This window comes from Lissotriton helveticus, chromosome 1_1 (genome assembly GCF_964261635.1).
Source record: "Lissotriton helveticus chromosome 1_1, aLisHel1.1, whole genome shotgun sequence".
Lineage (NCBI taxonomy): Eukaryota > Metazoa > Chordata > Amphibia > Caudata > Salamandridae > Lissotriton > Lissotriton helveticus.
The window spans coordinates 1,840,269,074-1,840,284,379 of record NC_136057.1 but is presented as its reverse complement, the minus strand read 5'-3'; the positions used below and the strand labels follow the sequence as shown (position 1 = coordinate 1,840,284,379).

Sequence of the window (15,306 nt, the reverse complement as noted above, 5' to 3'; positions counted from 1 at the left end):
AGCTTCGTACCTCGGATATGTTTGTCGGGGCTGGGGCCACTTGCACATCTTTGACTTTGTCTGGGTCAGGTGCGATGCCTTGGTCGGAGAACGTGTATCCGAAGAAACTGATCTTATTCTTGAGGAATTGGCATTTCTCCCGGGGCAGCGTTAGGCCTGAGTCTTTTATTCTCTGCAGTACACCCTTCAGTCTTTGGTGGTGTTCTTCAATGGTGTTTGCGTATATGAGCAGGTCGTCACTTACACTCAGGACTCCTGGGAGTCCGCTTAACACTTCTATGATTGTGTTTTGGAAAACTTCAGCTGCGCTGGAGATACCGGAATTGAGTCGTCGATATCGTCGGAGGCCCACGTGGGTGGAGAAGGTGGTGATATACCGGGAGTCTGGGTGCAAAGGCAGCTGATGATATCCGGAGCGCAGATCCATCGTGGAAATCCATTTTGCGCCGTTTAATTCCCCCAGGATATCGTCAATGGTGGGTGTCAAATGTCGTTCCCTCTTGACTGCCGCGTTGGGTAGGCGCATGTCTACACATATGCGGACCTGTCCCGGCTGTTTGGGTTTCCACGCCACAACGATTGGTGATACCCACGGGGTGGGCCCGCTGACCTTCTCGATGATGCCCTGCTTCTCGAGGGCCTCTAGTTCTTCCTCCACCTTCTTCCTGAGGTGGAATGCTATCCTACGGTGCCTGAGAGCAACCGGTTGGATGGACGAGTCTATATGGAGGGACACCTCCTTTCCTTTTAGACACCCAATGCCTTGAAATGTGTCCTCAAATTCCTCGAGAATCGAGTCCAACTCCTCCTCCAGTACTGCCATTGCGTAAAAGATCAGTTGGAGTTCTTCCGCCGCCCGTCCGCTGAGGAGCATGCCGCTGCCTTCTTGGGTTACGTAGACGGTCGATTGGACTTTCCGGCCTTGATGCTGTAGCTCCGTTTGGAAGCATCCGATCAGCGGGATTGGGGACTTTTGTCCGTAGGCAAAAACACGGATTTTTGCTGTCTTCAAAGTTGGCTTGTCCCGCAGTTGGTTGTACACGTTTGCCGCCATAAGTTCGATCGAGGCTCCTGTATCGATGGTGGCCCTCACTTCTTGTTGATTTAGTCTTATGCAGCATTTTGGGAGACGCCTCTTCTTCTTCTGTGGCTGGTTAATGGCAAACACAAAGTGGACTGGATAGTCGCTAGAGTCGTCATCCATGTCTTCACTGTCTGGGCTTCCTCTGATGGCATGGGCCGCCTCAGGTTTTTGCTTGGAGGACCTGCAGACTGTGGCGAAATGGTTCACCCGTCCACATGCGCCGCATTTCCTCCCTCGCGCTGGACAGTCTTGAGCGCGGTGGGGTATGCCTCCGCAGTAACCGCATTCTTTTCGACGTTCTTGCGGCTTCTTTCCTCCAAATTGCTGCGGCTTAGGCCGTACAACGTTCACTTGTTCGGCCACGTTGACTTGCTCAGCCTTGACCGGTCTGTGGAGTGCTGCCTCCATGTGTGATGCTCTCGCTTGTGATAACTCTTTGGAGCGGCCAAGCTTTAGGATATCCGCTAGCGGTTTTCCATCCTCTTGGAGGATTTTCACTCGCAAGTTGGAAGAGTAGCATCCTTGAATTATTTGGCCACGTATCTCCTCTTGTTCGTCCCGAAAACCACATGTGCTGGCGAGTTCTTTTAGCCTGCCGTGGAATGCGTCTAGGGACTCTTCCGCTTCCTGCCGCGCTTGCCGGAATATGAAACGTTCATAATCTTTGCTGGCCATGGGTTCAAAATGTGCGTTGAGCGCATTGAGGAGTGTGACGTAGGTGTGAGGCGTAGCTTCCACTAGGGTCTTGTAGATTCTGTGGATATCCTTCCCACCTAGATGAAGAAGAAGCGCCCTACGTCGTTCCCTCGCAGTTCCAGCACCTTCGAAATAGAATTGCAACCGCTCTGTCCAGTCTTTCCAACGGGGCGCCAGGGAAGCAGGTGCGCCGTCGACCACGAATGGCTCTATGGGGGGATGGCCGCCATTTTGGCACGTGGGGACTCTCTGTGCGCTGCCAGCCGGACACAGGTGACGTGGTCGTAGAGACAAGATACCCCCTTGAGGCGGTGTGCCGGAGGAACGCCCAGCGGGCCGCCGATGATTGGGGCCACCTGCGGTGATGGGGCGCCACTCTGTGGGAGTGGGCGATTGAGCTCTGCCCCCCTGTGGACGTAGGCTGCCAGCGCCCCTACCCTCGTGCAGCTGGTCAGCGATGAGGCTTTCTGCATCAGGGCGCAAGCACCGAGTGACGCCCCCTGCAGCCTGGGCACGTTCGCGGGGACGATGGCGCTGCGGGCCGTCACCGGCCGAACTCCCTGGTTGATGCGGGTCTGCTCGGCCGGGGTCTCCACGATTAGGACTCCAGATGCAGGCTGTACATGGGCACACGTGCGGGGCTAGGCAGGAGCGGTCAGCGAGGTACAGCGTGAGTTCTTTTTATGACCTCGTCGCCATTGTCGGGTCCTGGTGTTGCGCGTGCGCATTATACTTAGCGCTGCAGCATTAAGGGGACCCGGACACCAGTTCACTGCTCCGCGTGGTCCGGACTAACTCCGGGGCCACGCCTCCTTTATTTTATAGCACACGGCATCACGTACGCCACCGCGTGTGCGCACGTCTACGTGCACAAACCACTAGACTGCTAACATCGCAGTCTCACGACATTACATGGCTGGCGTCGGACCTGAGTCAAATTCCCCGTTTGGTTTAAACTCTGACTGCCTTCATTGTAATACGGCGATCGGATTTTAAACCTTCAATGTCGGTAGGAACGCCTCCCACCAGCAGTCAGAGGCTTCCCCACCGACATTGTAATTAGGCCCTTCATTGAATGAAAGCCAAAAAATGTTTTTTAAAAACAAATAAAGATAGCTAAAATGAGATTTTACTCTTAATATTTAATTAAGGCTCATAATTTGGCTAAAGCAGTCTTCAGGGTGGCAGAGGGGCTGAATATACTAACTGGAATTCAGAACACATTATTTCCATCCTCCAACCCCTCGAGGATGGAGCTCCTTCCAAATGAAACTTTAAAAATTAGAAATTACTAGAAAAATGTCAAACATAAGAAAATATATTCAGGCCATGATACTGACTTGCACAATATACTTTTTACCATTACTGTCCAGTAAAATCCCCCCAGTACCGTGCAATTATAAGTATGACCTAATGGAATTGGAGTATATCGTGTGGGGCCGATTTTCCAGTCGTAAATCCACATGGAATCTTTATGACATGCAGTTTTTCTGTATACATTTACCACCTGCTCTGTGCATGTAGCCTGTTATGTATAGGCCTGTGGATGCGAAGTAGGGGGTTGAAACAGGGGCTGTGAGGGGAGTAGGGGAGGGAAAGAGGGAAGGATGGATTTCTTTTTCTAGCAGGTCAGGATTATTTTCCAGAAAAATTGGGTTTGGTTCACCCACATCCAATAACACCAGGTGAGGAAAAATCAAACATCACGTAATTATGCGAAATTAAATTAACACATAAAAGCATGCATTAATTGTGCTCTGAACAACTTGTATACTGGGCATAATTCAGAGGCCATTTCCACTTCAACCTTGAGCAATACCCTCACTCATAGTACAACTTCCTTAGCTACTGTTTCCAAATTGTTTCGTATTAAAGGCATTCTTTTATTAGACACCATTCTCAAAAAACGACCCACGCGTGCACTTCTAGAATTATGCCCAGGCAAACTGCTGCAAATATTAGCTCTAGCTTTAAGCAATTACCCACTGCATATTTGTAAAAGTTATTTTGAAGCAGTTATACTACCGAACAGTGGGAGAAAGGTGTTGGTAGGACACTTCTCAAGAGATGTTCTGCAAATCCTTCTGATTTGAACAATTTCCGATTTAACTCTCTCATCCCTTGTATGTCGAAGCTCCTGGAAATATTGATCTTAATCCATCCTCCATATATTCTGGAAGAAAACAACTTACCGGGTGTCTTCAAAGCCAGCTTTCGACCAGATAGAAGTATAGAACTAGATGTAGTTTCCATATTGGATGATTTATGTATGAAGGTGGATGCCGGGGACGTCTAGTTCCCTGTGCTCCTGGACCTGTCTGCAGCCTTCAACATCATCAATCACATGATCTTCATATTCAGACTCTTGAATACAATTTTCTAAGCACCCGTTCTAAAATGGCTCATATCATGTCTATCCAAGCATCAACAATTGGTCAGAAGCCCTTCTATTCATTATAATTACAATTCAAATCTCTCAATTCTGCTGTCCCGTATGAATCAATTATTTCTCCCTGTTAAATAAATATATCCGAACCCTTGCCCAATTTGAGGTAACATTCTACATTTGTGCCGATGACACTCAACTGATTTTGCAAAAGAAAATCAACTGCGGACCTCTCTACTGCACCTCACATATAGTTCAAATAGTATAGCACGGGGCACTTCTGTCCCAATACCAGCCGTTGTATAGTATTATTGCAAAGCAGAATAAACCTGAACAAAAACAAAAGTGGAATGTTGCACCCTTACACAAATAGAACAGTGAGTTTTTAAGTCCATTAGAAAAGTTCTTGCTTTATTCCACTCCAATTTTCAAAAGTGTGAGATCCAAAGATTTTAAACGCGTTTCGTTCAAGCTCTCTTGAACTTCCTCAGGACCTTTTAGCTGATGTCATATCAACTTATCTTGGATTATATTTGGTCCTTCAGCATTCAATATCCTTCCACTTTTGGCACACTTTCGTGGTGATTTATAATCGATGTAGGGATATTTGTTATCCTTGGCCAATACCGGGATCGGTATAGTGAAACATAACCCCACGTCTGGTCGTTCGACTCAATGTTTTTAATCTTTGGATCTTACAGTCTTGAAAATTAGAATGAATAAAGCAAGAACTTTTCTAATGGACTTAAAGACTCACTTTTCTATTTGTTTTACGGTTGCACTATTCCACTTTTGTTTTTGTTAAAACTCAACTGATTTTGGCTTGTCACACAAATCAAAGCAAGGCTAGGACTTTGTTCTTAACACACATCACATCCTTAACCTGTTTGTGGACATTAACAAACTATATACAGTTGAAAACAACTAAAAGCCGCTCCTAGCTTCCCACACCTTGACTGTGGAAAACCTTAATTGGCCCGCAATGATAGGCCTTCCACCCACTCCCACTTCTTCAGGGTCAGAATGGGACAAAAAGTACGCCTGGGCACTAAAGTAAAACTGGCCCCCATTAGTGAATCTAATAGCTAAAAAATGGTAATAACAGGGAAAAACTACCCTTCATTCTGCTGCACAGAATCTCCTTAGATGCTCTGTGCACGCTCCTCTTTCACTGCTGTCAGTCTTTATTCCAGCCCTTTCTCTTCATCCACCGTAGCACATATGTTCTGTACCATTGCTCTCCACAGATGCCTTCTCCTCAGCCACGTTCTTCTTAGAGATAGTTTCTCTCACCTTTTCTGTACCATCTCTCTCCACAGACGCCCTCTCCTCAGCCCAGTTCCTTGCAATCACAGTTTGGAAATGGGTCGGGTTGCAGCACCCTCCCCCTACCCCATCTGGTTACGAGACCGGTTTCTCTTAATTTTTTAAAAAATAAAGCAAACTGCGTCTGCTCTTTAGTTCACTGTGAGCAGCAATTAAAACAAGCATTTGCAATGCAATAGGTCTCGCACTTACACAAGTTTAAGCTATTGGCATTGTAAATGACAATGCCTTTTATTTAACTTAATTAAAAAAAACAAAAATAAAAGGCATTGTTATTTTCAACGCCAATAGCTCAAACTCGCGTAAATGCGAGACCTATTGCATTGCAAATGCTTGTTGTGATTTGGTGTAAATTCGTCCAGTAGTTTCAAAGATATTTAAGTATAAAAAAATAGACATCTGGGAGCCTAACAACATATTGAGACCCTACTGAAATTTAATTGGTTGCCAACAGTTCAACTAGGAATTGTTGGCAGCCATCTTGAGACTCGGCTTGAAGCAGAGTCCCACAAAAAAATTTTTAAAAGAAAAAGGGTGCAAGATGGGAATACCCTGACCATCCACATATGGTGGGTGGGCGGCGGGGTCTTATAGGGACCCTGTCGGGCAATAATAGCTTTTTTTCTTTTTTCTTTTGCCACGATCGCTGGTGGGTGACATATTAGCTGCAAAATTAAACAAAAATGCTACTACCTCTCCTGTTACATTCAGTAAGTCCCACACTGCAGGATTGTTGAGAGGTCTTCTTTACCCCACCCCTTTTCTCTACCACTCTGCAAGCACGTTTCCTGGCACACTTCTAGTTGGAGATAAAGTCCCCTTGGCTGCTGAGGGTCTATGGGGGTGAAAAACCCCTCCTGTTTCCGCCAGTAAGTACCACACAGTGGGATTGCTAAGAGTCATCAGAGGCCACACCCTCTTTCTCCACCACTCTGCAAACATGTCTCCTGGTGCACTACTGGTTGGGGAATGAAGTCCTCTTTGGTACTGGGTGCCCTTGGGGGCTAAGAAGCCCTCCTGGTACTTACTGTAAGTCCTACACAGCGGGATTCCTGAGAGCTGATCAGAGGCCCCGCTCCCTTTCTCCACCACTCTTTCAAACTCTATTACTACTTAAAAAAAATAGAAATTCACTGAAAACAACAACGGTTACAGGGTTGTTATAGTTAGGAAATGGAATTTAAAAAAACTTAGAAATTCACTGAAAACAACAAAGGTTACAGTTAGGCTCAGGTTTCACTCATAAAAATCATGAACAAAAGAGAAAAAAGACTAAAAATACAATGACTCTGAAAACCAGAGCGTACGATACAAACGCATCATTAAAAATTCATAAAGAGAATGACAATGATGAACATAATTCCTAATATCCTAAATTTGGTATTGTTAGGTATTTTATCGTACCATAGAATACCTAACAATACCAAATTTAGGATCTAAAACCATAGAGGGGGATCTGAGAAACCTATGAGTTGAAATAAGACAAGAACTACTTTTTAAAGTTTTTACATTTCATTTATATATTTTCTCCCTTGTTTGTGTAGATAATAATCTTCTGCATGGAGGAGTAAGTCTCATATATGTGTTGAGTCCTGAAGAAGGTGGCCTTTTTACTTAATTCTAAAAACCACCGAAACTCCTCAACGCCAGTTTTTTTAAGAACCCAACTCACAGGAATTTCTTGGATAGGCTTAGTAACCCCACCAGTTCTTCTTTCTGAACATGTTGTGTTGGATCAATTTGGGCAACAGTATATAGAACTGTGCAGATTGGGTTCCCGTCTGCAGTTTGATGTATATGTTTTTTTATTGTGTTGTCGTATTTTATTCACTGTGTACGAATTAAATTATGTTCATCATTGTCATGATTTTTATGAATTTTTAATTATGCGTTTTTATCGTACACTCTGGTTTTCAGAGTCATTGTATTTTTAGTCTTTTTTCTCTTTTGTTTAAAATAAAATATATGTAAGCGCTGCATCCTAATTTGTTTTTTTTATACTGTTATGATTACAATTCTATGTTGATTTAAGTGAAGGCATATGCTCGGTAAGAATGATTTGAGAGTAAGTGTAAGTGTGGGTGTTTATTTATAAATCCAGGGGAAATCTGTTTTTCCTCACTGTTATTGAGAGCTCTGTTCCCTTGGAAATCGGAGCCACCTCTCGAGTTTTTAACATTCTCTCATAAAAAAACAGTGAAATTCAGCAGTTATACTTAGCTGAGCTAACTATAACTCGAACCCCCCCCGCAATGCACTGCTTATGACCTCACATGTTACATCACTCATGACATACTCAGTGACATCACTCATGAAGTCACTCATGGCATCTCAAATGAATATAACATAATTATATTGATCTAGTGTATGGCTCCGTGTATTGTCATAATATTAATTAAAGAAAAAGAGGCCCTTACAATCTAGTGCAAAACATGTCTTCCTTTCTGAATGCAGGAGAGTACATTAATTCGTGGGTAGGGTAGTTGTCTTCTCACCAACATGCTGGGGAGAGCATATGCCAAGGCGCTTGCGTGGGGGAGATTAAGGGATGGAATGGGGGGTGGAAGGGAACCAGAGGAGGGAGAAGGAGTGTGGGGAGAGTGCTGTAGAAAAGGAAACATAGTGGTTCAGGTATGTAAAGCTGTTGATGTGCTAACTTAGTCCTTTTACCCCACTGAAGTAAAACGAGAGATAGAAGAGCATAAGAATATGAATAGGATTCTGGGTATAAATCAAATTAGGAGAACTTAAGACACAAGTTTTGCACAGAGATCAAAAATGTAGACAATGTGAAAGCAATAGAAATATGTAAATATTTAGGTGTCTAGTTTATCGGAACACATGAATATATATTTCAAGTTAATTATGATGAGCCATTGTTGAGGGAATGTGTCAGGCTTCTGCAAAAATTGGAGGATTTTGGCTTGAGTATATTTGGGAGCATTGCCCTGAATAACTATCCTACCAAAGTTTCTCTAATTTTTAAGAGCCCTCCCTATATATTTTATGGATTCATATATTAGGAGGCTACACATGGTGTCAATGGGTTTTATTTGGAGGCTTAAAAGGCCCAGTTGAGCACATTCAGTTTGTTTTGCTAGCAATACCAATAACCTATGTGGCAATATACAGATACCCTGTGTAAGATCTCGTTTTAGACAATAGACCTTTTGAAAATTCTAAAATATTGTGGTGGCTAGCTAAATTGGATTAGCCTCCCACCTATCTTTCTTCTGAGTAAAGGTAATGAAGCAGGAGCTATATCTGCATTGGGATCTTTGTGTATCGGGTGTTTAATGAGCATGGAGTAAAACGCACTAAAAGATCTACAAGAACAATATGAGTTTCTAAACAGCAACTTTTAAAACATCTAGAAATACGGGAATATTTTATTAGAACATAGATGTATATAGTTGGTCACAAAACATTGTAGAAGGTATAGTTGGTACCAAAACATTGTAGAAGATGTACATTGGTCAAGAACAAGCAAAGATCAAAGATGTGTGTGCATTTTTGATGTGGTTTGTCAAATGGGTAGATAAATGGCCAAGATGGGAGGGATCCTCAATTAATTAACCCGTTTCGTGCTCGTGACGGAACCACTCCGTCACGAGCCTCGGGCGTGCTGTGCTAATGACGGAGTGGTTCCGTCACGGCGCTGCCGCTCCGCCCACGCTGCATCAATTCTGCGCCTGCGCGGCTGAATTGATGAGAGGGCGAGGCTCTGACGGAACCACTCCGTCATGAGCACAGCGCGCCCGTGGCTCGTGATGGAGTGGTTCCCTCCCCCCCAGCGCCGTGGCGGTATTACCGCCGCGGCCAAGGGGTTAAGTAATTTTTAAGGAATCTACCACAATGATGCACACCATGAGCTCTTTTGCTAAATATCAATAACAGCACAATAAAATATTGTTTGCATTTTATATCAAGATATATAAAGAGTAGCCACACTAGTAATTCCTCTCTTCTTGGTTCTCCTAGCAGCAGAAAGGTATAAGACCTCTCTGGCTCGATATCATAAGAACCTAAAGAATGCATGTAGAGACCACATTGCATCACTTCTTAACCAGGCAGGGAGTGCCCCTAAAGAATTATGCCAAATCCTTAAATCCTTTACCAACCTGAAGGCCTGCAACAATATAGTTGCTCCATCTCAAGAACTCTGCAATAAAATTGCTAATCATTTTGTACAGAAAATGGCACTCATTTATGACAAAATCACTAAAGAAAGCAACCCTCTGAATGACATTGCATTCCGCTGTCCTCCATCTTTGACCAATGTGTATTCACTGGAAAGCTTTTCTCCTCTTACAGTAGACACTGTGGAGACACTGGCGAACACAGTTAAATCGGGTTCTCCTTTGGATATGAAGCCAGCCAAAACATCCTCTCTACTCTATAAACAGTTGTCCCCGTCTAGCTGCACAATCCTTAATCTTTCTATTGGAGAGGGCCAACTACCACTTGAATGGGAGGCTGCACAAATAATCCCATCCAAAAGAAAGCTAATACCCCATTGGAGGATCTGTCCAACTATCGTTTGAGTTCTCTTCTACCTCCTCTGAGTAAGTTATTGGAAAAGCATATTAATAAACATCTCTCTGATTATGTTGAATCTACTACCTTGACTCCTCTCAGTCTGGGTTTAGGTCAATGTACAGCACGGAATCAGCATTGATTGCCTTTACTGATAATATAAGACACTCCCCTGACAACCGACAAGCTGTACTACTGGAATTGTCAGTGACTTTCAACACGGTTTCTCATTCCATTCTACTCAGGAGACTCAGAGATATTGGAATCCAAAAACAAGCCTTTCAGTGGGTCTCGTGCTTTCTCACTCGCTGAACTCAGACCATCAATCTTGGCTCTTTCTGATCACAGACCATGGAACTCACCAAAGGAGTACCTCAGGGACCCTGTCTTAGTCCTACTCTGTTCAACATTTATGTTGCCCTGTTAGCTGGATTACTTAGAAAGCTGGCCTTCATGCTGCTCTAGTATTCTGATGAGACCCAGCTTTTACTGTCATTTGACAAAAATTCCTATAATACTCAGACTGTTTCCTCGTAAGGCTTGACTGTTATCGCTACCTGGAAGAGGAATAATTACTTACAGTTAAATGCTGCAAAAACCAAGATCATGCTATTCGGAGAAGCTCCTTTGCTCTGGTCCCTAAAGTGGTGATCACCTGAATTAGGTGCCACCCCGGTCCCCAAGACTGTGGTCAAGAAACTAGGCATACGTCTGGACCAGAAACTCACAATGAAGGAGCAAGTTACAACCACAGTGGGCTCCTGCTTCCATATGTTAATCCTCCTATGCAGGGTATTTCCCTTTCTCCCCCTGACCATACCAAAAACACTAATCCAAGCACATGTGATAAGCTGCCTGGACGACTGTAATGCTCTCTTGATTTCAGCTAGTGAGTCCTCATTAAGTAGACTTTAGGTAGTTCAAAACACAGAGGCTCACCTTGTCTCGAACTCTCCTGCCAGAACAGCCTCTCTCCATCTATTACAATGTTTACACTGGCTTCCAATACGCGAGCGGGTTAAATTTAAGATATTTTGCATTGTTCACCAAGCACTAAACAGTAAAGTCTATGGCTATCTAGCAGAAAGACTTATTCAATACCAGCCACTCAGACTTCTACACTCAGGAGCCAAATCCTTGCTTCTTGTACCGCGTTTTAAGAAATCCCGCTTGGGTGGGAAAGCATTCTTACACCTAGCTCCCTATTCATGGAACCAGCTTTTATTTGCAAAGCTCCTTAAAACCGAGCTTTTCTAAAATACCTGCTTCTAATCTGCCTTGACTGCTGCACCTCCGTAGCGCGGAAATACCCCTTTGGGGGTGATTCGGGCGGTTTAAATGGTAATAAAATAAATAAATGTAAAAAAAATGTAAGTCCTCTTTTTAGTCTCTGCTTTTACATCCTTTGCGTCCATTTGTTCCTTCTTCACATTCCTTACTCTGTTTGAACTAACTTACTTTCAGGTTTATCTCCCCTTTTCTTTCTCTTTTCAGCGCATTCATTGTTTCAATATTTTCTCTTTCACGTTCTCTTGCACATCTGCAACCCATTGCCTTGTGCACTTGCATCATTTATTTGTTTTGACCTGGTTGTTTCCAACTCCTGACGCGCTCCAGTGCTGTTGTTTCAGTACCAACTGTGTACTTTTATATTTTTTCTTGCTCTCTACAGTGGTTTCAGTTTTCTCCCAATGGTGTAACCATGAGTTCCACCTCATTCACAGGGCTCGACTGGCCGTAGCGGGCACTGGGCATTTCCCAGGTGAGCCAGAGGGGTGGGGGCCGGTTTTGTCACTGGGGGGCGGTTTTGCGGCAGTGCTGCAATATCGGCCCCCTGTAACAAAAGCAGGAGCGGTGCTTCCTCTCCAATGCTTTTCCCTCCTAAACACATCTTTGCACCCTTTTCACCTTCCTGCTTGACCACCCTTCATCACATCCTCCATGAAGCTTGACACAGCAGCCATCTTGAATGTTTCATTAGTAGTCAGCCCTGGCAATGATTTTGTAGTAGTAGTAGATTTTCTAATCCTTCAGCGTAATTACATAACTGTCAGCCTTTCTAGACAAGTATAACAGGACTTTAGATACATCTCTTTTATAATTGCAAGAGGGGCTTCATTGCACAATAAACGAGAGAGGAAAAGGCGAAACTGCTGCATTAATATTCCAGGGAACTATATAATAAGATAATAAATTAAAGGAGAAAGAGCCTGCAGCACTACTATAATGTGCTTTAGCCTCCGCCTTACAGGGCACCCACCTCCAACTTTGGAATGATATATGCCTCTGATGAGGGCTGTAACACGGACTCTCCTACTTCTCCTTCCCTTATCTCCTAAGGCCAGCAATAGAAGGTAAACAATAAGTCTGATACCTCTCTGGCCCTAGATAAATTAGTATTTGATTACCCTTCTTCCTTTTCCAGTACCCAGTCAAGTTATACCCCACAACAGTCACCCCTTTCCAAAATCACTATGGCAAGGACAGAAAAGATCCCTATAAGTGCTAAATCACTTACACAAAGCCTTCCTCAAAGTAAAGGAGTTGCACACCCCGGTAGAAGAAACCAAGGAACCGGATCATGCCCAAGGCCCCACCAAGAACCAAACTGGGGAGGACAATGAATATATTTCTCTTGATGAGTGTAACACTTCTTCCTGCTATTCACTGACTTGTGATGATAATGATGAAATTGGTGAGGACCCCAAAGATGCTGTTGATCAACCTACATCTGTTCCTTTAGCCCTCTGTCATTAGTCTTGATCTACTGGGAGTATGTTTGACCTTTCTGAGCTAAGACACCCTAGCTCTAAAGACTGCCTTCCTCCCAGATTTCAGACTTTGTTAGAAATTGCCGACTATTAGAGAAATCAGTGTGTTTTACACTTTTATATCGCAATTTATTGACAAATCTGCCTTTGCTAAGAAAAATCACGCATGGGCAGTGATTCAATCATATCAGTTTCTGAAACCCCAACCATACTTGTCTGAACACTTCTCGCATCATAAAAACACTATTTGACGCTGTTGCGGCTGGGTTCATTCCCCACAAAGGATCTAACCCCGAAATGGAAGTCTACATGGCCCACTAAAGAATGTCGCCTGTGTGAACAAGCAGAAGAGTCGTTATTACACCTTTTATGCATTTGCCCCTTGCTATTAGAACCTCGAAAAATAGTCCTGCGTGAGATTTTTAGGAAATATCAATCAAGGTTGTGCAGAGCTGTAGTGATACAATGCCTTGGTGGACTGTCAATTCAGTTGTCATGTCGAGCCATCACCTTTTGGAAAATAGCAGCCAAAGAATTGGATAAAAAAACATAATAGTCCACATGGCAAAGATATATGAATGTCTGTTCTCTCCCTTTCTGCACTGACATTAAATATCACTCTTTTCATATTGAACTGCGATTAACTTCTTACAATTTGTATAGATTACAATATTTTTGTTTTAATTGTCGTTTGCGACCAAAGCTTATGATAGGATGATGTTTTTAATTGTTTGCATTTTATAGACTTTTATCTTTGATAATTATTATGTAATATGTGTTTTTGCAATGCTTTTATGATTTTTAACGAAATCAAATAAAAGTAATACTTTACTCTTTTATATTAATCCTCCTGTACCTCCATCATTGCAAAATATGTGCCACCCATAAAATGGACCCTTACCTCCTGTCGCTCCATAACCACTCTGGACAAGACATTGATGAGATGTCAAACGTGCTCTCAAGCTCAGTCAAGATTGTGTCCTCAATATTTCTGGTCCTCTCACCTGCATCCAGGCTGCTCTTGAGCGGTATGATGCTTTACCTTCTGAAGCCAAATTGGATGGTTAACATGGCTGGGCTCAGTACACCCTCGTTTTCCTTGGAGAGGCTCATGCTTCTATCTAGTACAGAGAGATGCTGACCCATCTTGCTCCTCCTTGATCACCAGACTCTCAGCAGAGAGTCTGGCCGATTAAACGATTAAAGAACTTTATGTCTGTCTCCTCTTCAGCAAGACATTTATTAAATTATTATATAAGTGTATCTCCTCCTTACTTTCATAGGGTGCAGTTCAACATGAGAAGGATCTTTCGTTAACCTCACCTTTTTTCCCAGTCATCGATCTTTGTGGGTGCCCGTCCGGCCATAGAAGAGGTCATTTCTTCACCTGTCTGGCCTCCCATGGATGCTACAACTCTCCATCAGCCCCTGAAAGCCAAATGTCTTCCATTAATAGAAAAATAGGTCTTAGAAAAGTTTCAATATAGTGCCATTGATCACACACACTTAGAAGGCGGCTTTATGAGTTGCATTTTACTTGTGTGAAATAAGAAAAAAAAAGCTCAGATCACTTATCATCCTCCATTCACCACAGGGTAATCTAACAATATCTTATGGTGGAAGGAATCCATATTCTGGAAGACACTCTTCTTCTCAAAGATTGGCTGGCTCGACTCTGCCGGAGGGGTGCCTTTTTTCCCATCTCTATCTGCAAAGAACATTTCAAACATTCAAATGGAAACCTCAAATGTTGAAGTTTTGGCCCATTTCTCCCCTTATGGTGTTTTACCATCGTATTCAGTGTTGTGGTAGAACTTTGAGAAATCCTCCTAAATTTCTTACCCAACTTCCTGGAGTAAACCATGGATCTTGAAGCTCCCTACATATTTGCGTGGCGGCCCCAGGCATGGATGTGGCGGCATCCAGCTCTGTTCCACTTCCAAACACCCTGCCCCCCCCCCTCTCTTCACTGGCCTCCGCCCCTTCGTTCCTCCGGGGGCCCCCTACCTACGCTCCTTGCCCAGGGCCGCCATGAGCCTAGAGCCGCCCCTGATCACCAAACTAATACTTCACAAGTACAAATATAAGGATACATATAACAGTGACTTACCTGAACTCTCCTTTCTGTTGAGGGTAACAGCATACAGGAACTCCCCCAGGTCCTAAAGAAGGGAAGAAAGAAAAGAACTGTTAAACTCGGACTCCAGAATATTTTTTTCAATGAGATTTTGAAATAAAAGATATTGAATCAAACTCCTTAAGTTACTGACTTTGGCCTTAAATTCACTAACAAGACGACAGTGTTATTTAGACGTGGGCCTTTTTGGGTTTTACCAGAGTCACCAGTTACCTTTCTTTGTGAGTTGCCTCAAGACCCAGACGCTTGGTCAATAGAGGCCTTCTTACACGACTGGTATTTATATGCAACTGTAGCTATCCCCATTTGCCATTTTCCCAGAAAGCTCCTTTTTGCTAGACACTTTCTTTACAATACAGTCATCATAAGT

General features: G+C 43.5%; 1 protein-coding gene across 1 annotated transcript in view; it reads right to left on the bottom strand.

Moving 5' to 3' along the window:
- SLC44A3 (solute carrier family 44 member 3) overlaps positions 1-14,227 on the bottom strand; it is an 879,170-nt gene extending 864,943 nt beyond the window's left edge. Inside the window, exon 1 of the mRNA XM_078641256.1 lies at positions 14,123-14,227. The gene's annotated coding sequence lies outside the window, so the exon portion shown is untranslated. The remainder of the gene's footprint in view (positions 1-14,122) is intronic.
- Positions 14,228-15,306: the final 1,079 nt, after the last annotated feature.